Source organism: Colossoma macropomum, unplaced genomic scaffold (genome assembly GCF_904425465.1).
Source record: "Colossoma macropomum unplaced genomic scaffold, Colossoma_macropomum, whole genome shotgun sequence".
Taxonomy (NCBI): domain Eukaryota; kingdom Metazoa; phylum Chordata; class Actinopteri; order Characiformes; family Serrasalmidae; genus Colossoma; species Colossoma macropomum.
This window is the reverse complement of record NW_023494795.1, coordinates 24245412-24269734: the sequence shown is the minus strand read 5'-3', so window position 1 is coordinate 24269734 and position 24323 is coordinate 24245412. Positions and strand designations below refer to the sequence as shown.

The window sequence follows — 24323 nt, the reverse complement described above, 5'->3', positions numbered from 1 at the left end:
AAATGGTTGACCCCTTTAAACACCAATTATTACATACTAAGGCTTATTATTCAGTAACTACAGGTACTTCAGTGCAAACTGGCTGAGCTACTCTTGGGTTATACAAGTGTGTAATAAGACTTTGGGCTTGCTGATGGGCCCTAAAGGGACTTAACTAACACTCACATAAAATTACAATGTATTATTTATTAGTTTGTTTGTGTGTATCCTAATGTTTGTGTTTTAACAAATGTTCTTTGCCCATATAAACAGGTTTATATATTCTTTGCAGCTTTAAACAGTACTGCATGCATCGTTACACCCCTGAAAACTACTGCAGAGTGAAAAACCACCACAAAGTCTTGTTTATCCCGCACTGCACTTTCCGAGACATACATATCAAAGCACAGAGTCTGTCACTTTAATGAGACGGTTACGTAACTGGGACTCATATCACTGAGAAATCCAGGACTACCCCTCGTACATACCTGGTTGCATAACATGCTTAAAAGAATTGTAGATGTGCTTTAAGATGACGGAGGTCAATTCATTACAGGTGGCATAATGAATGGAGAAAAGCATAAAGTGCTTTTGTTTTAAGCGAACTGAAAAGCTACATCAGAGGTAAAGTTGAGCACCAGGACAGGTCAGCACCAGGACATTACACGTTCTCGACGTGTGAAGCTGTACTGATGATTTATGCCAGGTCCAGTCCTTTCCAATAATGAATGTAAGGCATATATGCCGCCCTGTGTTGTAAAACTAAGCGCTCTCTCAAGAATCACTAGTGTTCCGCTGCTGCACATTAGCCAGGCTAATTAGGCAGATGATTAATATAATCACTCAGCAAAATGAGTCAAGTGAAAAATTCAATTTCTCAGATTGGAGTAAAATAATTTCCTACTACACTCTTGACAACTACTTCATTCCCTTATGCCTGTTTGCTGGAATTTATGCCCACAGGACCCCGAGGGCACTGTTATAATGTTTCTGTGGAGAGGGAGAACATATTATCTGGGTATAAAGAAGGAGTGTAAGGAAAGTAGAGAACACAGTCCACAGAGCCAGACTAATTTAACTCCAGAAAAAAAAGGCTTTCACTCTGGGCTCAGTATTGATTTTTTTTTTTCTTCCCAGCAACATTATTTGGATTTCAGAGTGAGACACGCGGAATTAAAGTGTAGATTTAAAGATCGATTCAGAAGCTTATCAAAAAAAAGTGGGGCAGATTTTTGGTATAAAACAAACGCAGCCTACAGCATTACATTTCCCACCAAAAAGATCAGCCTACAAACCTCCATCACTACAAACAAAGTCAATGAATAACCCCAATAGCACTGAGTTTCAACACTGCTTCAACATCTGCTCATTGTAAGCCAAGAGTCTTTTTAATTACACACAACATTCTCCGGGGAAACATTCTGCTGACTTCAAGGTCATCTCCAGGCTTCTATTCACAAGGCTGCTCATCATTCCAACAAGAAGCTTTAAGCAGCACAATTTCCTTACAGTCCTTACAGTAATGATAAAATCTATAATTATGTTCCTGTATTGGACTTGGGATCGACAGTTTCAACAGAGTGCCTCAAGTTATGAGCATCAGTAAAAGCTAACTAGACTGACAATGTGCACTGGTGGACATTAATGTGAAAGTTTAAAAGCTATAATAGAGAAAAAAAGGTTGGATTTGAACAGAGTGGTGTCTACATTTAAAATCACGAATCATTATAATTAGGGATGCATGCTTGTATCAGATAATGTACCGCCACCCCATCTCCTCCCAGTTCCTCAGTCCTACACCAGTCCAACTTCAGCTATGAGAGGAGGTCTGACCTTCTAGCTATAGGCAGAAGCTGCCCAGAACTGCAGCCCAAGTTCTCAGAGTTCTCCCCCCTCAGTTTTCTATCATACTACCATTATGTTGAAGGCATAGTCTGAACTCACAAAGAACAGTAAGTGAAAAAGTATTGTGAGAAGCAGGGAATACAACCAACTTCTAAGACTGAACTTTGGAGGCATGGAAAAATATTTAGTTGTTGGGGTTTCTGTGTAACCCACAACCCTATCTGGACTAAGCAGTTAAAGATGATGATGATGATGAAGATGATGATGAAGATGATGATGTTTTCTGTGTAATTTTCTGTTACATATATTTCTGTTTTTTCCTGATACTGAAAAGTGAAAAATGGCTGTTTGACTTGAAAATTAAATGAATGAAGGGTAGTATCTGACTTTTGCATTGTATATGGACAATATCATATTTCAGTCTTGGCCCACAAAAAAATCTGTTTCTGAAAAAAAGAACTTATTAGGCAGTATTTTAAACAAGTCTTCAATACCCTGAAAGTTCTTATTTTATTAGTCAGTAAACGTTCACAAATTCTTTAAAAACAAATCAAAGCTGTCAATTTTTCTTGCTACCATAGCAACATACTAATTGCCAGAGAGAGGATTCTTTCGATTTCATTAGCATATACCAGACATCAATTGCACACCACATCAAATAGCACTGTCTTCAAAAATAAAACTACTTGCTTGCACTTCATTAATATTCATAGGGTGTTCGTCTGACACTGTAAGCTCCCATCGGTAAAGAGCGCTGTTGTCAGTTTCTGTACCTATTTGTGTTTTTCCTGATAATTAGTATAATGTGTAATTAACATGCTTTGTATTATTCCTCTCCTGTCATTTATATTGCTCCATTTGCTTGTGTTAATTCCAGTAAAGTATCAGTCTAAGCTTACTTAACATAAAGCTTCAGTCAGTCAGTACAAGGTTCCTCCTGTAAAAGTCTGCCTGCTGGGTGAAAAACGATCAGACATGTGCCACATCAGTTCGGTGCTTCATTTCATTTCAAATGAACAGAAATGACAAAGAGTCTGCTTTCATGGTTAAAGGGCTAAAACAAAGAAAACAGACCCAGTCCAACTGTGTGGAAAATCAGAACAATCATAAAATCTCTCAAACATTTTATCACAACACATCCAGACATCAGGGTGAGACATGTGCATTAGGGCAGGTCGAGTTCCTCCCAAAATCCATATCTGCTCTGGCCTGTGGCAAAAACAGGCAGCATGGGTAAGCTAACATTTCAACAGTGCAGCAGTGGAGAGTACGATTACATGTTCCATGTCAACAAGGCAATGAAAACTTCCCATTTTAGACACCTCGCCCCAGGTTTCAGGCTTTATGGCTCTGTTTTTTAAATCAAGGTCAAAGCCAAACATTCCTGACCTCCAGCTGACCAACATCAAACACACTTTTCCACTCCTCCCTTGGTCCTCCTGTCATTTCCTGTTTTGACAGGAAACAGTGCCTCCTTTTTAAGATAACAAATCATCAATGCTAATTTAACTTCACTGGTTTTTACATCTGTGCCCTGCCTTATAACTTACACATCAACTGTCCCAAAACACCAGCAGAGAATATTATTCATCTATATATTGTCTCACTGAACACCACATCCGAACATCAACTACAGCCAGTGATTTAACGCCTTAACTATTATAGGCTTCCCTTCCTTACTCCTAAACTCTTTTCAAAACAGGGATCTATGTACTACCAGGTTCTCCATCATGGAGACAAAGCATGTAACCATGCAAGTTAAGCATCCAAATGGTTCTTTGACTGATCATTGTCCTACAGTACTGTGCAAAAGTCAGAGACCACTCTTAATCTATTTAATTTCAAGTCCAAACAGCCATTGAGTTATTAAGTTTTTCAGGAGATCTTTCTTAAGAGAATAGATGTTTACTTGTATAAAGAAGGGGGAAGTCAAAGCAAACTAAATGAAAAAAATTAAACCTTCCAAACCTGAAGTTCAAAAATTATTAATAGATGAAAATGGGATTCCTAACATTCGTGCAAGATCTGGCAGACCTGGCAGACCTGCTAGACCACCAACACTGTTACCACAAAATGAAAAGAACTTAAAGCTTTAACACATTTAACTGAATGTGTTCGGGATTAATTGGATCATGAGAAGCAGAAAATGCAACCAACTTCAAAGTCTGAGGTGTGTAAAAATATCCCTGCCGATGTTTTTTTAAAAACTGAAAGCAAGTCTTTTGAAAAGAATAAAAGTTGTAAAAAGGTAGAGTGGACGCATTAAATAGTGAAAGAATGTAATATTTAGTTTTTGAGGCTTCTGTGTTATTTTCTGATAAATATATGGTTTAAGCTTTTCTAACACTGAAAAACCAAAAACTTGTACTTTATGGCCATTTGGAAATGATACAAATGAAGGGTGGTCTCTTTCACACAGTATTGTAAATATAACCACTACCTTTACTAAAAACCCCCCGAAGAGAGCCCCCTTTTCAAGAGAGTATAATGTAAGTGAATATTTTTCTATGTGCCTAAATAATGTATCATAGCATACAGAAGCTTAAAACACCTTAAGCAAACCTTGGTTGCTTCCAACCGATATAGGCTACCCACAGTAATATTGTCATTGTCTGATAATGCCTTGATAATAATCTTGATAATAATCTCTAAACATCTTCTGATGACAGGGCACTGCGCCATTATTCCGCTCCATTTGAACCACTCCCTGTTTTATTATAAGACATTAATACAGACAAACCACAAACATGGTATATATGTGTGTGTGTGTGTGTATGTATGAGAAAAGTATTGGCAGATAAAGAGAAATCAGAAGTGTAGCTCCACCCCCAGGGGCACAATCTATTATATAAGACTGTGAGTTTTTGTTGTTGAATATAAAACTAAAATCTCAAATATAGCTAATATTATCGGTTTTCTGAATTCGTAGCCCCATAAAATCTGTACTTTCAGTAAAATCAACTAGAAAATTTTCACATTGGTCGGGTCCTAGTTAAAACCCATAAAAAGAAAGAATGTAAAGAATCTGTGCAGTAGCCATGGACACACCACAGAACAGAAAGGTCAAGGGGACAGCACGTATAATAACCTGACAAAACACATGATCTCAGAAGGTGGCGCTGACCTGTTCCTAACCCTTGTTACTGTTCTCAAGACATTCTGTGACTCACACAAACACATTCGAGTGCTTTGTTGATGGCAGCACAGTCAAAGAGTTAGAATGAACAAGAATGTTCAGTCACAACCCGTAACACAGCCCCAGGCGTGTTTATGAGTTTATCATGCCAGCCACTCGCTGTAAACTCTGGAGGAATGCCTATACAGCTGACAGCCCAGTCTTTCCAGCTTCACAGCATAAATCGTCAGTATTGACATGCCTTTGTGAGCTCATTACCTCACAGACAGTGTCTAAGTTTATAGTCAAACTGAGCTCACTTCCTCTGCCTGACAGGGAGGTGAGTGTGTATGGTGCTGATATGTGTTTCCTGTTCAGGTTTGCAGGAACTTTGTAAGCAAGCCAAGATCAAATGTTTGTGGTTATTTAGGGAGTAAGCCTCAGCTGTGCATTGAAGGCTGAGCATGATGGTAAATGCAGAAAAGTCTTTTCCAAATATAGACGGTAGTCATTTTTATGGCCGCAAAGAGGGTCATTCAAGGGTTATATTTATAACCATGATAACTCAAAGAACCGTTTGAATGCTTAAAAGGTTCCTCATAGTTTAGAAAATGGTCCTTTATTTGGTGCTATTTTAATTCTATTATAATTGCCTCTACAAGGTTAATTTGATCAGTCATTTAATATACCATTGCATTAATAATAATAACAATATTATTATTATTATTATTATTTTTATTAATAATAATAATAATAATAATAATAATAATAATGATGTTGATGAATGGTTTCCTTATTAATTCTAAATGCTTTAAAATAGGTTTATTAATGCTTATTAGTTTGGTCATAAACACTTAAAACTCATGAACAAGCAGTTATATTACATATTTGAAAAGTGCAACAGTGAGCTGTTATATGTGATATGTGAAAATTTAACATTAATACATGTGTCAAAATATGCCGTCATAAAGCAATAAAGTGTCAAAAAAGACACCCTTCAAATTATGTATCTCAGTAAAATTTGAAAGACTACAAGTGCTTTGGGGTGCATACTTAAGGTTTTGCTGTTTGATTTTTATTCACTAGCTGGCTGAATTATTCCTTTAACCAAGAAAAAAGGTTTGATGACCAGTTGAAGTTATATCTCCAATGACAGCTAGCCTCTAGATAGTGCCGTAGAGACTCCATATGACTATGCGATGTATGTGTGTAATGCTCAGTGTTGTAGTAAGGGAACACTGATAGACAAAAACACAAAAATTATAAAATTACAAATTTTGTCAAAGCAATGTCAAACCAACGTCACACTACAGATATTACATAACATAACAAATAACATTAAAATGCTAAGTTAAGGCTGAGCGGCCCTTGAACAAAATACATGTTTGATGTCTCAAGCCAAAGCCTGAGTCTTTTTTTGAGTTGAGAAACTACCTTTGATTGTGGTATGTTACCATCTTATAAAAAGTTTACACCAAAGCTTCACAGCAAAACTATGTCTATCTCCACCATACACCTGTCCAATGTTCCTTCCACAAAACATCCACATCTTCCACCCCAATCTCAGAGCTGACATGAGTGACAACCAATTTAAAGGCGCCAATGTCAAACAGGCTGTTGTGTGTTGGAGAGATAAGGGAGTTGAAAGTCAAATGATGATAACCAGGTAGCATTACGAGACAACTAGGATGATAATGCTTGGAAGTAACTTCATCAAACAGGAGCTTACACACATGCAGCAGAAAATCTAAGTTAGTCAAAATGGCTTTGGGTGTAGAGCCAGATTTGCAGCTAATTAGGAATCTATGCCTGTGCCCTGTTTGTCTCGAGTGACTTTTACCCCAAACATGCCATAAAGAGGTCTGTACAGGAGATGCCAATGCTAAACCTGCAGCTTTACTGCTCCAGCGACCAGCCATAGCGAGCCTGAAGGGGGTCGTAAAGCCTCGGCTGAGTTTAAGTGCTTCTGCATTGACAGCGCATGTGGGGCCTCTTAGGACAAGCTACCATGTTAAACCACTGCAGCACTGTAATAAAACACACTCTTGAGCATCCCTCGCAAAACAGTAAGTAACACTGCAAAGTGCTATCGCACTCCCAGAATCACTGCGTTCGGGAGAACACAACAGCATGTCAAAGCAATGTTTATGTCACATTTAGTCAACCTAAAACCAGTCCATACTTTAACCTGTAAATGGCCAGGGCCCACCAGCAGGCCCAAAGATTATTACACACTTCTATTACCTAAGAATATCTCAACCAGTTTGTATTGAAGTCCTGTAGTTACTGAATAGTAAGCCTTATCATATATTAAGCCAAGGGGTTTCAAAACACATGACATGCAGAATACTTTTTGGTAAGACCTTACTGAAAGGCAGCATTCACAAGGCTACATGACACCTACATAAGCCTGATAAGACAACTGACAAATACCTAACATTAACCTTTTTAAAGGCTAATTTTAAAAAACATCAGTTGTTATAAAGGCTGCTTTTATCTATTCTGATTATCCAAAATGACTGATGCTTGTTGGAATGAGGGTTAGGAGCTATCCAAATTTTTAACAGTGTTTTTAACGGTGATACACAGCATTATTGGGTAGGGGTGAAAGCATAGTAAGTCACATAAAGGGGAGTGCGCGAAACAACCTAACACGGGGCACAAATTAACACACCCCAACTGTTATAGAAGGTCAAGCAGCGTGTACTACCGGCCACATTACCACATTTCCAAGCCACATTGTCCCACAAAACTTCAGAGTGATTCGTCAGCGTTTTAAACAGATCTGTGCCAGAGAGTGTTTTCAGGACATGTTTAAATCACAGAATCTAACCTTATATTACTTTAATCACCATCTTGTTGCCAACAATATAGCACTGTTTTGAAGCATGTGACAAGCTCACAGCAAGTGCTAGTTAGGCTTAAGTAAAACCGCAGTACAGCAGGGTTAGCTGTAAAACAGCACTACAACTAAGCCACCTTTAATAAACACAGAAAATAAAGTATATTTTGTCTTTTTGTTCCATATGTTTACACAGATTTTAAAAGGAAAAAGAGAAAGAATCTGAAAACAGGGATTTTCTTCTATTTTTTTAAGTATCTTTCAGATGTCAGTATTTTGGTTTTAAGTAAGCATATTAATGAAACACTAATAGTTGGTAAAGCTGTAGTCATTCAGAAACAATGTTCCGTAGTTTACTTGTGTGTGATGTTTTTTGTTTGCTGTCCTTCACTGGACAAGAATAAATTTGTCATTGTTTGACACACAGTCTCATGTCAGTGTTCATATATAATTTGATGTGTGTGTATCTATCAATTGAGCTGTCTGTCTTATAGATATACAATATATAATGCAGCATGGTTGGAAAATATGTTTCTTACAACATAGAATTATACTGAATTAACTTTGTTTGCACTAATTCATCAGACTTTTCTAATCCTCTATCTGTTACAATTAACTTCACCCATGGGGTAAACTGTAACATTGCGCTTTCCATCATTTTTGGTAGACTTGTACATGAACGGTGTGTGGAACAGTGTAGAAACAAATTTCAAGTGTTCATTTGTAGCAGAGCTGTGTATGTCGCTTATATAAAAACATAATTATTCCAACTGAAATATTTTTAAAGTTATTCAACAAAAAACAAAATGTGTTAGGTTGTGCCCCATTCTCCCCTAATCGTTCACAACAGCCCCTTTTCCTGTCTCATCCTGTGCTGGGCCTATTTAACATTTGAAAAACCTCACCAAATAAGTAAATCCAGCGCATGATTTTTAAGCCATCATTCAATAAATGCCTAAATCTAACAATTGCTTAACGTTAAACAGTTTTTGCGTAATTCAATTATTAGGATGTAAAAAGTCACTCAAGAGTGTTCTGATGTGAAATGGGTCATTGTAGAGAAACTTTCCAACTTAGATTATTTAACAGTGGTGGTGATAGGAACCTGGGATTGCAATGTCTACGTCACAACTATGGACATTTTATTTAAAACCCACCACCACCAGGGAACCTACACATCTTCTAAGCTTGTAATGTTAATAATGGTAAAGTAACATAAAAAAGAACCTCTGAAATAATATGTTGTCTTTGGAGACAAATTTGCCTAGGAGACAAACAATGCCAGGCATGTACCACCTCTCCATTAACTTACCTTCTCAAAACTATTAAAAAACAATGTCTCAGGCACCAAGAAGTACAATCATAACCAATTCATGTAATAACTTTTTGTAAAGGAAGCTTTTGGGGTCATTAAACATTTCAGAGGTCAGGTTCCCAAGAGCCACCACTGTGAACAACTCAGATTTGACTTCTTCTAACAAAGCTAGAACAGAGCATTCCCTGCAATGAGACCACTCTAAATGACCTTGTTTATATCTTATCAATGTAATTATACAGAAATTTTAAAAATGGTGGAATTCTTTTAAAATGGTACACATACTCTACACAGCTTTTAACGTCTAATTTTAGTGCCAGCTAGAAGAGAAAAAGGCTTCTTCTCAGTAATGGTGTGGATATGTGGAACGCCCGTTGCAGTGGCAGGAGCTGAGAGGAGAGCCAAGCGATGGAGGCATTGACTCAGTGACAGACCTGAATTAAAGTTAGCAAAACCGCAGCATTGATCTGCTTCACGGCTCACTTAGCCTGTCATTCAATCTTTTCCAGTGCCATTCCCTTGGCTTATCTGGCCCCATGGCCTCACTGATTCAATCCCCCCCCACCCCACTCCCCCTGCCCCCTCCAAGTCTCCTCATATCTCCCCCCAGGCCCTGACAGCCTCACTCAGATCCCCATTCCCTCAGGTTAATGACAGGCTCTGATGGTAGCAATTACACAACTCTCTATCTCCTTTGGAACTGTCTCTCTCACTGCTCTTTCTTACTGGCTTTGCCTCCTGTCTCTTCACTCTCCTCCGCACTCTGTATCGCTTCTTTTTTTCTGACGTTACGGCGTTCTTCTGCTCTAAGGCAGTCATTTCAGCCTCTTTCACTCTTATGTCTCCTGGTGTTTTCTTTTCTAGTGATCCCCTCCCTGTTCCATCTAGCCATGTCTTATAGGACTTAAGTGAAAAGAGATAGCTCTTTAAAAGGCGAATTGAGGAAGTCAGGGAGAGTTTCTGCAAAGCCAGTGTTAGCAAGCATTAAAGGAATGATACCGTAATGGTAGATACATTTGATGCTTTTTTACCACTACTGTCAATTTTACAACACTGCACAATTTTACCCACTCTCAATTTTTGAATCCAGCCCACAATATGCTATAAAACTTGTTCTTCTAACATCAAAATTGTTTGTTTGTTTTTATTTCTTGCACCATTTGAAAAGAAACACCAGAAGTTGTTCATATCCAAAAGTTTGAACACTCCTGGTCAGACATGTTTTGTTGATTTGTGCAAATATGTTAACACACCCCCTACAGGCAACAAACTTAAATATGGAATTTCAGCACACAATTTATTTATGACTTTAACATATTGGAAAAATACATAAAAACAATAAAATATGGCAAAACTTTTTAACAGGCCACATTTTATTCTTTTTGTGTGTGTTTTTTCCCCATTATGTTAAATTAATTTTTTTAGCAAGACATGTAATATATGAAAACCGCAGCTACCCTTTATACTGTGTCAAAATGTCATGGTGAACGGACAAATAGAGAGAAATGGAGAAACAGTCCAAAACACTTGTAATAAAACATTTCTGCGTTCATTTCTATTCATTAATGTTTTTGTTCTATTTTGTCTTTTTTTCATAATGTCAATGTTAACATGTTAATGCAGTAAATTATTAACACCACTCACCTTTTTTTAATGCTGTTGACTCATCCTAGTTTGACACTTAGCTCCAGCATGAAGCCCAGCTGCTCACGTGCTTTTGCTATGTCTTGATAGAACCAAAGTTATTTACAGCTACCGCAACATTTGTTTACGTTGATGGCATTTAGCACACTTAAAAAAGTTGCAAAAGTTACAAAACTTACAAAAACTTTAATTACTCAGAGAATGTATCCTATACTGTTAGAAGTAAAAGTTCTATGCAGGTACATTTTTTGTTTATCAAGGTACAAACAATGTAAATGTTCCTTTAAAGGTACAACAGTGGGTTTAAGGTCCAATTGTGGACCTTAAATAAGTTTTTCCAGGTAAAAACTACATATTTGTTCAATGGATTATGGTACAATTATGTTCCCTGACTACATGTACGGAGATGTACCCTTGATGGTACCACCCCATACATAAGGGGACATAAGGGGTACTGCCCCAGTGACAGTTTTATACCTTTTTTCTGAGAGTGTAGCTAGTACCAGTTTCACAAGATGCACAATAGACACCTCATAAGTGCAATAAAAGACATTTCAGTAAGTGCTAAATTAGTGGTCATTTAAATGCTAATGCCAGTAATATCAACAACATCAGTAATGTTGGCAGGAGAGGACACCTGCTTTTTTAAAGGAAAAGTCTTTACTTAGGGTTAATTTACAGCAAATAAAACATAAGACAAATGGGATAAATCTTTATTAACTGCACAAATTAGTGTGCTTAATGGTGATTAATTATTTCAGTCATTTGACAGCCCTAAAATTAATGGAATTTTATTTAAATGAATAATTTTAGACAATCTATTGTGGTCCATTCATCATGAAATGTTCACATATTGTCACATACTGTCACTCCCTTTCTTGGCCCTGATTTGTAGTCTCTCTCATCATGGTACACTACACTCTAAGCAGATCAGCTGCTGGCTCTATTACACAGCCCACTTCCTTCACGTGTCTCCTCTCCATGCACTCATCAGTCATCGTGTGTTAGAGAGCTCCTGCTCAGGAGTGATTAATGCAAATTGTGCACTGATCTCAGCCACAGTTGCAATGCAGCTGCAGGAGAGCATCCACTCTTTTCACTCTCCTTCGCAGATTCCACACCGAATCAAAGGTTACCCTCATTAGCTTGGTTTCGTTAGAAGATTTGCTGCACAGTGGCCTTTAAAAAAGCCAGGCCATTTATATTTGAGGTACCTGAAAGATGGGGTTGTATGCTGTGTTGATGCTTCTAGTATATGTTGTCTTTGTAATATACAGCAGGCTAGCTAGAGGTGAACAGCTAGAGGTAAAAAAGAGACAGAAAGATGAACTGCTATACATTTTTAAAAATAAAGGACACTTTGAGTGATTTCATAAAAGTTTCCTAAAGAACCATGTTTGGAAAAGAGATTTGTGAGTGTGAAGAACCTTTTAAAGGTTTAAAGAACCTTCACATCAAAGGTTCTATACAGGTTTATCCTAGACCCTTGACATTATGTGGGAAATCTTAACATTTTAATAAGGTTCTTCACACTCACATAACTCATTTTCAAAAAATCTTCTCTGAAGAATCACCCCCTGAAAGGTTCCTTAGGGAATCAAAAGGGGTTCCTCTATGGTACATTGCAAAAAAAAAAGCTTTTTTGGCAAGTGAAATTATCAGAATTGTGGTCAGTATATTTAATATCTCTTATTTTGAGTTTGTGCTATTATAAGATTATTTAATTACTGTATAGACATGTTCTACTTGCTTGAAGTATTTTTATGAGGTAAAATGCTCTCATTACTTTGGCAGATAATGCCTTGTTTTAAGAAACATGGTTGAAGCAAATGTATATGCCAATAAAGTGAGATAACTTTACTTAATAAAATGAATTAAAACAAGTAAACAATCAGAAATAAGTGAAACAATCGTATGATATTCCAGCAACTAAATTCAAAATGAGAATATTTAGATTACATTTAAGATGCTTTAATTTGTTAGGCTCTCATTTCTTGCAAAACACAGTCATTGGTACCTTTATTTTTAAGAATGTAGTGGAGCCTCACTTTTATTTAGATTGTGCAGGCCAGTCATTCCATAGAATTCATAGAAGTTTGATCAAAGACTCGCAGGCCTACAGGTATTCTCATAGGTATCTCTGTGTCTTCCAACTGGCTACCTCTGCCATTTACTCCATGGAGCTTATTATTGCTCAGCTTCTGCTTGCATAAGCATTTCCACTCAAAATGTTGTGGTTACCAAAAGAAAGACTCTAAGCTGTTGCTTACTAATGTCATGTCATGCCACCCAAGCCAATTAAAATTTAGGTAAAAGTTTTTCTAAATGTGCAGTAGCACATTTAAACGCTAAAACCAGGACTGAATGTCAAATTACTCGCCCTGAGCACTCTTACAATAAAGATGCCAAAAAAGGTACCACAGAAGATCCATTTTTGGATTTCCTACAACACAACACAAGGCCTGCGGGCCAAGCCAGACCTGTGACACAGTCCTATTCGGCCTGCAAAATTATTTTAATTTTCTATTCTTAGTAGCCCGTTTCACCCTGAGATGCACTTCAGTCCCCAGCATGCACTGCAACATAGCGTGCACTCATTCAGACCCCCTTCCCCCAACAACAATCTATGGGCCAGTGGGTACACAAAAAGAAAAGATGCCTGGTGTCTAGTTCAAGCAAATAGACAGTTTGCCTGAAAAAGACACCACCTAACTACCTAAAACTATTTATTTTTATTTAGAATTATTTTTGAATAAGTACTCAATGTTTTGCTGTTGCAGCTTTGGCATATTTTGAATAAACCGTTCGGGTCACAGTAAAATGTTAAATAAAATAAAATAAAAACATATCTGGCCCACGGATTTGCTGAGATTTTTAATATGGCCCTTTTAGTGGTTGAGTTTGACACCCATGTCCTAAGCCATCATTGAAAGACCGCTTTGTGGCATCTTATCTTTAGAGTGTACATAGGCCACAAAGTAAAAGCTTCAACACTAAAATAGTACTCTATGTCCAAAAGAGTCCTTTGGGATTCAGGCCAGCTTGAGTAGATCAATTTTACATTTATTCTTTCATAGTTAATACCTGAAACAGTCTGGCATCTCAATAGATTAAGGCTTATGGATTGCATGCAGGATAGGATAAAAACTGAGCAATGACTTTACTTGTCTAGGTTATATTGGGTGAGCAACTGTCCAGGTACTAAGGTCAAGTAATCCCATATGAGTGGTTAGCACATAAAACTGAACCATAGAAATCCTAGAATTGTGTTGTCTATAAGTACAGCTCTTATTTTATTTTGTTTTATTTTATGTTATTTTGTTTTATTTCAAAGACAGAAACAAAGGTCAGATAGAATATTTTAAATATTATAAATCTATAAAACACGTTGTTGTTCTGTCTGTTAAAGCTGTGCATTGTGTCCAGAGTGGTACCTAATTATAAAGATGGAAGATACATGGATAGATGGATGGATGGATGTTACGAGACTAAAGCAGATCACATATAGCTATGCACTGTAAAGATGCTTTCCTCCACCATCCTTCATTTATGTTGCCTTGGCAACCTGCATCCCATCACTTTGATAGACTGATCAGTGATGGACAGTTTATGACCCCTCAGGGCAAGACGTAATCAGTACAAGGAGAAGTGGACTCAGTGTCTCAGTATTCACAATAACATTACTAGTCCAGTGAGATTACCTGGGCTAATCTTGGTCTAATCTTCAAGCCTCATCTCTTTTTTTCCTCAAATATCTGCCCAAGCAAAAAAGCTTGCTCTTTTCCTTCCACATCTCTCAAAGCTGCTGACCGATAACATCCTCTTTTCTGAGCATCTTCACCCAACAGCAGCAGTATCAAGTCAATCACTGTTGGCTGACCAGTCCATGAGATCTAAGACAGGAAAACAGGAGGAGGAGTGGTCCACCTGCATATTCTGCAATGAGCGTTCAGTTCAATCTTTGCTTCTTTCCCTATAAAAGATATGTTATGACACATTACAGGACATAAAAAGAGCAAGGATCACACTTGCAGAGTCGCAAGGTCACTTGCTAGAATTGCAAAGACAAGGCAGGCTGAGGAAGAACTGAAGGGAGAGAGAGAGAGAGAGAGAGAGAGAGAGAGAGAGAGAGAGAGAGAGAGAGAGAGGCAAGTGCTTGGTGAAGGTATTGGCAATGTAAGGAGTTTCCCTGAGAGAGTTCTCCACTTGCATCCCCCATAAACCCCAGTCACGCTCTCTGAGCAGCAAGCTGAGGCAGCAGAGACGTGGACAGGTTTAAATTCTCATCACACGGACCAGTACATTAGCTCATTCAGTTTATTTCTCGCAAATGATTTTCATCCAGAGAAAAAAACTTATGGAAGCCCTTTGAGATCATCTTGCTCAAAGGCTTTGATATTGGTCATTTTAGATGAATTCTGTTGGGACCATTGGTTGGACCAGTCCATCGGCTCCTTCCCAGTTCATCCCTCACAAATTCTTTTCAGCCAGAAAAACCCCCTTTGAGATCCTGCTCAAAGGCTTTGATGTAGGTCATTTTATATGAATTGCCTTTTTGTGTTTATGCAGCAAATTCTGAGCTGTTATGCAGCCTGTTTTGAACATATGTGATATTTTCACTTCAATGGTAGTACATATGTAATAAATATAGAGTACTAAATTCAACTGAATAGTACAGTTCTTCACAGCTCCTCTAGGTGTCATTGTTTAGCATTGTTAACAGTTTCCATCTCTCAAGAGTCTGAGGTCTCTATGAATGTGGCAGAGTGCCTCTCGGTCACTCAAAGCAAATGTCTTAAGACAACACAGACAAGCAAAAAAAAATAAGGGCCACTCAAGTTCCTTTTCAGGCTCAGATCTTTAAGCATTTTTAAAACAGTGTCTAAGGTGAAGATGTAGATTTAATCGGATCCTCACATATTTGACTATGTCTTATATTTGACATAGAGTCAAATATATTACACTATTTGTCTAATTGCAAGACAAGATTAGACACTGTACACATAAGTAAAGCAAAGTGTTTACAGTGCCATTACTGAAAATCTATGACTGTCTAGGTCTTAGTCTTTTTGTTCTGTAAAACTTCTTTAATAAAGCTTCTTTCTCAACTAGGCTGGCTTATGCGTCTCCAGTTTAATGTGGTAATTTAGCAAAATCTTTTTATGAATTAACTTCTTTATTTTACCCAACAAATGTAATATGTGTTCTTATAACTAATATCAGATGGTGAACGTGGTTTGCAGCTCATGTTGTTCAGTCAAAAGGAAGAAAATTCCCTGTGCCCATAATCTAAGAATATTTACTTTATTGAAGAGCAGCATTCATAAGGCTACAGGACACTGACATATAGCCTTTCAGGACAACTTACAATAACCTGCAAAGATATTTATACAGGCTTTTAAAACAAGAGTGAATTGTCTTAAAGGATGCTTTTGTCAATTTTGAAGTCATTTCACCTTAGCAAGTTATATGACAACTGACAGATGATGGAATAAGCCTTTATAAATGTCTCTATGGATATTCTACTTAATTGGATCAGAGTGCAAAACACATTTCAGACTTTTAAGATTTGGACTTAAACATTTTGCACCTTGAATGACCCCATACTTCAATTATGTTTATTTTATTGAAAGAAATGACTGAACATTCAATTTTGTGACTAACTAAACAGTCATAACACTACCCGAACAGCCAAATGTCATGCCAGTACATGACCAGCAAACACAGCTTTGAACAGTTGTAGACACATAAAATCATAATGTGTTTCTTTAAATGACAAAAAAGTTTACTTAATTGCAAAAAAAAGTGTTTTGGAAGTGACAATTTGTAAGGTTGCACACTGATTTTGAGACTTTAGGACACATTTACTTTAAAACAATGGGATCTAACTGCTCACCATGTGACCTTAAAGGACAGGGTGCAGTCTCACTTCCTGCACTAAAACGCAGGGGCATGGCATAAGTATCCATTTATAGACTAAAACCCTTTGTGTTTCAATTTTAAGTTTTTTTTTTTTTTTTAATAAAACTTGAAGTCATGATAAATCTAAATCTTCCGACTTTCCACTTTAAAGGTTTGTATTATTTTAGCAAGTATACATTTAGGTGTTAGGGTTTCTGACAGCCACCTCCAAATAGAAAGTACCCTATAAATGATGATTTTGTATATATTTAGCTTACTACTATCTCAGTTCATGCCTTGGCTTTCAATAGATCATAACATAATCCTTGTAAACATCTAAGCTTTTAATACTTAATTTTTTTGTTTATTTAATAATTTTTTTACTATGCGACTGTAGTTTGAACTAATTTGGCAAAATGGTCCATATAGGTTTAGCGTTAGTTGTCATGAAAGGCTTATGAGTCGTGTAGCCTTATGTAAGGATTTACCAAAACTTTTTACCCCAGTAATTCTTACATTTGTACAGCAAATCATATTGGGATTATAACTAACAATTAAATAAAACAAACAATTTCCCTTTTCAGAAACTAGGTTAGTTATTAAACATGTCGATTTACTATTGATATTCCTTTCAACAACATTTTTTTATTCTTACTTTTGCTTTTGCTTTTCAAAATGAATTGAGGAGAAACTGTAAGTGAATTTTACTCTGATGAAATGTTAGATGAAGGTGTTGGTGACTTTGCTCCAGCCTACAGCCTGAATCTCCTCAGGCCAGAGACAGGATCCCTGAACTGCCAAAACACATTTTTCCAAATCTTTAGTACACTGCCTATAAAAATTTTGCATCTTTAAAGTGCATATTTGTGATTATTTTTATTATTTGAGTGAGAAACAATGGCTACAATATCAGCTTCTGCTATACAGCAGCTGAATACTTCTTTGACAGTCAGTTTTAAACCTTTACAGAGAAATGTTGGTGTCTCATAATGACAGTATCTTTGTGTGGTAAAGTGGCTGGACATCCTTTATCCTGCTTTTGTTAAAGACTCTGCTATCACACTGACATCTTAAAGTGGTAAAGTGGTCTGTCTGGATGGCTGAGCCTAAATCTGATTGTCTGTTCTGACAGATAATTTAACCCTGTCCAATGTGTCTTACAGCAGAGAATGGAATGTTCTCAAAGCTGCTGTAGAGAAAGTTTGAGTCTGACTCCATACTGACACCAGCTTTAGCTCTGCTTGGCTTGTGACTCGAAAGAGAACATTTTAAGTTACACACCCTGCTAACCTACATAATGTTAACTATGAATTGTTTTAATATGCCATAACATGTCATGAGCATCAAAGGTCATAAACTATTTTGAATGCATGTGAGGGTTAACAGCTGGGTTATCAAGTGGGATCAACAGCCTCAAGCTTTGGACTTGGTCAGTAGCTGAGCTCTGTTTTCGTGTTGTAGTAGATGAGATTGCAAATGTCCAAATCAAATACCAGCAATCAAAAATACAGCTGTACAGTACAGTTAGAACTAGGTATGCACTGATATGGAAACTGTGGGTCAATGCTATTATCCAACACTGTTCATGTACATGTCTGCTGATGCCAAAACATCAGCAGTTATATACACAGAAACTGGGACTAGATGTAACTGGATTAGCATTCCAGAGAAATATAAAACATACTTCTGTAGGGTTACAAATGCAGCAAAATGAAGCACAGCAGCCTAGCATCACCTAAACCTCACCTGCTCTTCTGGAGTACAATAAATACATCACCGAGTAATGATTTGAAATGCCAGTAAAATCTAAACATCTGTCCAATTCCAATATATTTTTAGCAAATATCAGCAGACACAATATGATTCTAGTATTATTGAGCATCCCAAGTGAGAACAGTGCATATCCTCAGTTTTCTGTATACAGAACCACAGGATGAACTAAATAACCAATGGATCCAAAGTAAAGCATGTTGGATGCCATCAATATAACCATGAGCTAAGCTCTACGAAAGAGGTAAAAATCCCAAATCAGAATTTTGTTATCACTACTAGTAAATTCAGCAGTTACCCCTTATAGACATAGTTATCATCAGTGACAACAAAAACATGGTGTAATTTCATATTAAATACTTCTCATTCATATCTCGTTAAAACTACGTCAAAAGTACGTATTTTAAATTTTCAGTCCATGCTACATTTGCATTTGCTAATAGCAAGGAAATAGCATTTGCTAATAGCATTCATATCTCGTTAAAACTACGTCAAAAGTACGTATTTTAAATTTTCAGTCCATGCTACATTTGCATTTGCTAATAGCAAGGAAGATCTTATTATGACTTGAGAAAATTTAAAAAAGTGTCAAAAAAGTAAAAAAAAAAAAAAACAGCTTCAGTTTTCTTTTCATGTGCACTGATGGGGTAATATTAGTCATTAGAATGTATGTCATTCGATGTGATCATGTGATGTATTATGGCTGTTTTGATTGTCTGTTTCATGAAACTTACTACAAGAAATAGACAAATGAGTTACAGGATGCTTTACATTATGCAATCGAAGTGCAATGTAGTTCCTCGTAGCTATTGTTGCATGAAAGTGTAAAGATAGCCTTAATTCTTATGCAACTATTTTCATAATTAATCATGTAATTGTGTTATTATATTTATATAGCACAGCAAATTGACAATAATAATGCCAGATTTCTAAGTGTTAATGTTACCAGTGTTAATGTAACAATAATAATAATAAAGCCAATGATCAGCACACCTGAATGCAATTCTGTTTCCTTTAAATCTCACTAAAAAGAAATAATTCTCAATGACAGCACTGAGGACAGACAATGTTAGTGTTATCTCTGCTCCAACACATGTGACTCAGGTCATGAAAGACTGTATAGTTAACTGTGTTGACCAAAACGCACCAAATGTGTGGCTGATGTAAAACCGAGATGAGAGAAACCGGAAGACAATGTCAGTGAATTTGGATGGTGGATTTATAAACAGCCTAGGTAATCAAATGAATCCCTATCAGAGAGATGCTGAAATGCTCTTAAAAGAATACTCCAGTGTTTTTCAACCTAATCTGCCGCATCTGTATTATATGGTCACTTACCATATACTATAATTTTGAAATGTTTCCCTGTACTTAGGAAAACCTATTCATTCAATACGCAATTACAACAGAATCCAAAGGACAGGTGCTGAATGTGTTTTGAGTCAACAGGTTTTCTGATGTTTTATGGAATACAGGCGTACTCCTTTAATATACATGCCTTAATCTGTAGCGAAAGCCAAGAACAATGTGCTGGCACAAAGAGCAGCAAGTGATTAGCTTCTGAGATCATTCTTAGACATTCAATAAAAACAGGACGTTACTGTAAAGACATGACCAGGACGTCATATACATAGCCAACGTGAGCGACTGCACAGTCTGCTGTGATTTGAGGAAATGCACTATAAAGCTAACAGGAACACACTTTTATTGAGCCGTAGAAAGTGAAGTAGCTTTAATTTCCTACTTGGATGCCACTGCATACATTGTTTCCTCAAACACAATGAACCCAGGTGGTGCTGCTGTAAGTATGGCAAGATGAATGTGGAAACAAATGGACGTACACTTAGCCTTTCTACACAATCATGGCACTGTGTACACAGGAAATTAAACAGCAATTGAGGAAACACTATATGGGTCAAATCTCAATAAGCTGGACAGAAGTTAACCAGGTGGCTTAACTTTTGTCCAACAACGCAAAAAAAGTTCTCCAACTGTTCATTATTACAGGAAGACTTTACAAAAAAAGAAACAAACTAATCTTTAAAACACAGAACAGCAGAAGTACACATAAAATATTTGATCTGAATCTCAGCCATTACAAGCAGTTTCAAATTAGAAACTCCTTAATATATCTGATACATTAAACCCATTTAGAAATCATGGTACATCCAGTACATTCAATCTGAACCAATCACACGTGTGTCTGAAGGCAACCAGATATATTCTTACATACTCACTAGTAACTTTGTTAAGAACATCTGTACATCTATTCAGCCATGCAATTATCCAACAAGCCAATCAAAAGGCTGAATCACAATTCATAAAATCATGCCAATATGGGTCAAATGCGCCAGTTCATGCTAACAACAAAAAACAGACTGAAGAATAAAAAGACTTTGACCATGGCAAGGCTGTTGGTGCTGGATGCAGTGGTTTCAGTTTTTCAAAAACTGTTGATCTCCTGGAATCTCCACACACTCTTTACACAGAATTGTGAAAAAAAGACATTCAGTGAGTGTCAGTTCTGCAGTTCGAAACAGCTGATTCATGAGAGAAGTCAGTGGAGAATGGCTAAACTTCAAGCTGACAAGGAGGCTACAGTACCTGGAATAACAACACTTTACAGCAGTGGCAATCAAAAAGCATCACTGAATGCAAAACACATACAACCTTAAGGTAGATGGGCTACAACAGCAGAAGACTACATCAGGTTCCACTCCTCTCACCAAGAACTGAAATTTAAGGCTACACTGGGCACCAAAACTGGACAGATGGAAGCTTGTAAAAACACTGCCTGGCCTCTTGATTTCTTCTGAGACATGCTGATATTAGGGTCAGAATTTGGCATAAAGAGCACAAAACCATTGACCCAACCTGCCTTGTGTCAATAGTGTAAGCAGGTGATGGAGCTGTAAAGGTGTGGGAAATGTTTTCTTGGCACACACTAGGCCTCCTAGGCAAGCATCATTTGAATCCCAGAGCCTATTTAAGTACAAAGCACAAGTTATCTCAGTCTGGTTCTATGAACTTGACAATGAATTCAGTGCACTTCAGTGATAAAGTGCTAAATGCTAAAATAATAATTCCTGCTGTAATAATGATTAACTATTTTCTTAATTCCTAAACATTAAGATACCAACCAAACCAAAAATGTGTTTGGATCATGCAAGAACCACTTTTGATTCCCTTAAGAACCTTTCAGTGAATGTTTCTTTGCTCTGAAGGAGTATTTGCTCTTTCTGCTGTAATAAAATCTAGACAACAATAATATACTCTGTATACATGAAAATGACATGTGAGAGAGTTAAGTGTCTATTCAGCCTACAACCCTTCAGCCCTGCCTGTTCACGCTGGAGTTATAAGGAGTGTTTCAGCTGGACTGCTTTTTGAGTAAGACGCAATACAGGGCAGCCAATTAGAGCAGAGCTCATTTACATTTAGCATTCTTAATGGCACAGTGCCAAAAAAGCCTGTTTAATTTTAAAGGATAAAATGAGTTTGGAAAATGGTCATGTAAAAATGAAGCATGCCTGTGTTTAGTGCATAAACCTACACAAATATAATGAGTAGAAAAAAATTAAATCAGAAAAAAAGTGTAGAATATGGGCCCTTTGAAGTTCAAAGATCCTCCACATAACATAAAGATTCCACTCCAATTGAAAGTTTTTCCGAGAATCATGCATCCAAGCCAAGAACTATCTAGCAATCTCTACTTTTTCTAAGACAGTGTCTTCCACATTGTAACAAGACAATGTTAGACTGCTACATAACAATAGATATGATATGATCTTTTTACAGTTTTTTAGCACAGGTGTTGTATGTATCTGCATCTGCACTGTATACGACTGCTGTTTGAACTTTACATTGTGCATACATACAAGTATGATGTGTGGTGCTGCCCTGTCTGTAGTGAGTGGGCAGGCTGTCTCTCAGCACTATGGACATGCCATCCCATAATCAGGATGGCTATCACTGATGACACGCCTGACTGCTTACATTTCTGTATCTCAGCATTTCGTTTCTTAAATATGGCCATTTAAAGTGCGTCATCGCTCACTATTCATAGGATAATAAAATCCTGCTGAGTAGGTCACCTCTGCTCACTCAGAATCATTCAAACATGCATGTGTAACGCATAAACGCACGTGGCTACCCTTACAAAACGTTTCCCATAAACAGTAAGGGGACTGTGCAGAGGCTTTGTAAATGTCATGGTCTTATAGTGATTAATCTTTCATGCAGATAGGGCAAGACTCCTAATAGAGCCACGTCATTCATGTAGCAACCTGCCCAGTGTTGAATTAGCTCATAAAGTGTTCATTTACGTCCAGCTGGTCAGATCAAATGGCACAGAAACTTTATTGACTAACAGTAGTCTTTACATAACATGTCCCTTCTCCTTTGCAGCAACTGTTGCAAGGTTGAATAAGCTTCAGCAAATGCTGGAACGTTAATTTTAAATTTATCTGGTATGCATGAAAAGTGACAGTGTGACATGTCCTAGGATTTGTTTTATTATCATGAACAAGAGCTAATGTTAGCACAGTGGTAAATTTTTCTTTGTTGTTTCCAACCTATCTAGTTATGATAAGCGAGAAGTGTAGCCTTTTTAAAGGTACATACCCTATATTTTTCTTGTATTTGTATTTTTTCCCAGAAGGTCAGCTTATGATGTTTGTGTGGTTTTATGTGCCAAAAACTCATAATTCATTTTTACATGAGCGTTTTCCAATCTATCTTTATCCCTTAGAAATAAACATGTTTTGAATTGAAAAAGTCTGTTTTTGTAGCTTAATTTTCATATATGGACTGTATATCCAAACATTTGTGAGTGGCGCATGGATGGGTCAATTGTCTTAGTACTTCTATAGTTGAACATGCCCATTATCTCTTATGGAATAACAAATGCAGTACATGTGAATAACATTTATAGATTTGTAAAAGTTTCTTGCTCTTCATTTAATGCTGCAATTTCCTTCAGGATGAATAAAGTTCTTATCTATCTATCTACCTATCTGTCTATCTATCTATCTATCTATCGATCTCTATCTATCTAGCTGTACACTCTTGGACACGCTAAGCATGCATATACAATGTATGCATACCCCTACAAAGAGAAACATTAAGTCAAAAAGAAATCAGTTTACGCTGAAGAGATGGGGCTAGAGTGCTGTCACTGTGAGCAAAAGGTTCTCAGATAGAGATTCAGAGAGCTCCTTAAGCATTAGAGACAGTGGTATTAACATGTCCAAAGCCTTCATCATCAAATGCCCCACACTTGCGCTGTTTCTGGATATAACAGGGCTCTTTCCCAATGCTGCGGTAAGAAATAAAATGCTACTTACTTTCCTACACACTTAAAAATATAGGTTCCTAAATGGTTCTTGGCTTGGAGGTTCAGTTACAGGAAAAATCTGTAATTGGTAAAGAACTTTTAGATGATTTGAAGGTTCTTTAAACTTTAGAAAAGGTTCTTCACACTTATACATCCCATCTATGAAAATGGTTCTTAAATAGATGATCCATTTTAGGTATGCACCGATATGGGAATTGTAGCCTGATCCAATATTTTGCCTGTCCATATGTCCTGAATGCAGACATTTTAGTGTAGTAACCCACTTTCACCTGAACACGTTGATCTACTAGAATACAATATGTCATCAAATACCCATTTGAGACATCAACATATCAACACTGATATTTTTTAAGCAATTATCTGCAGATACTGCTATGATTCTGCTATCATCATGCTGGATTATGTTCCCTAATCCACTGAAAGGTTATCAAGGGAACCAAAAGTTGTTCGTCTGTGACAGTGCTTCCCAGCCCTGCTCCTGGAATACCCCCTGCCCTGCACATTTTAGTGTTTTCACTGCTCCCAACTAACCTGATCCAACAAAGCAATTAATAAG

The 24323-nt window shown here is 37.1% G+C and overlaps 1 protein-coding gene across 1 annotated transcript in view; it reads right to left on the bottom strand.

Annotated features, from left to right (window-relative positions):
- The window catches only part of LOC118816109 (kinesin-like protein KIF26A), a 41234-nt gene that overhangs the window by 12072 nt on the left and 4839 nt on the right, over window positions 1-24323 (bottom strand). The window lies entirely within an intron of this gene.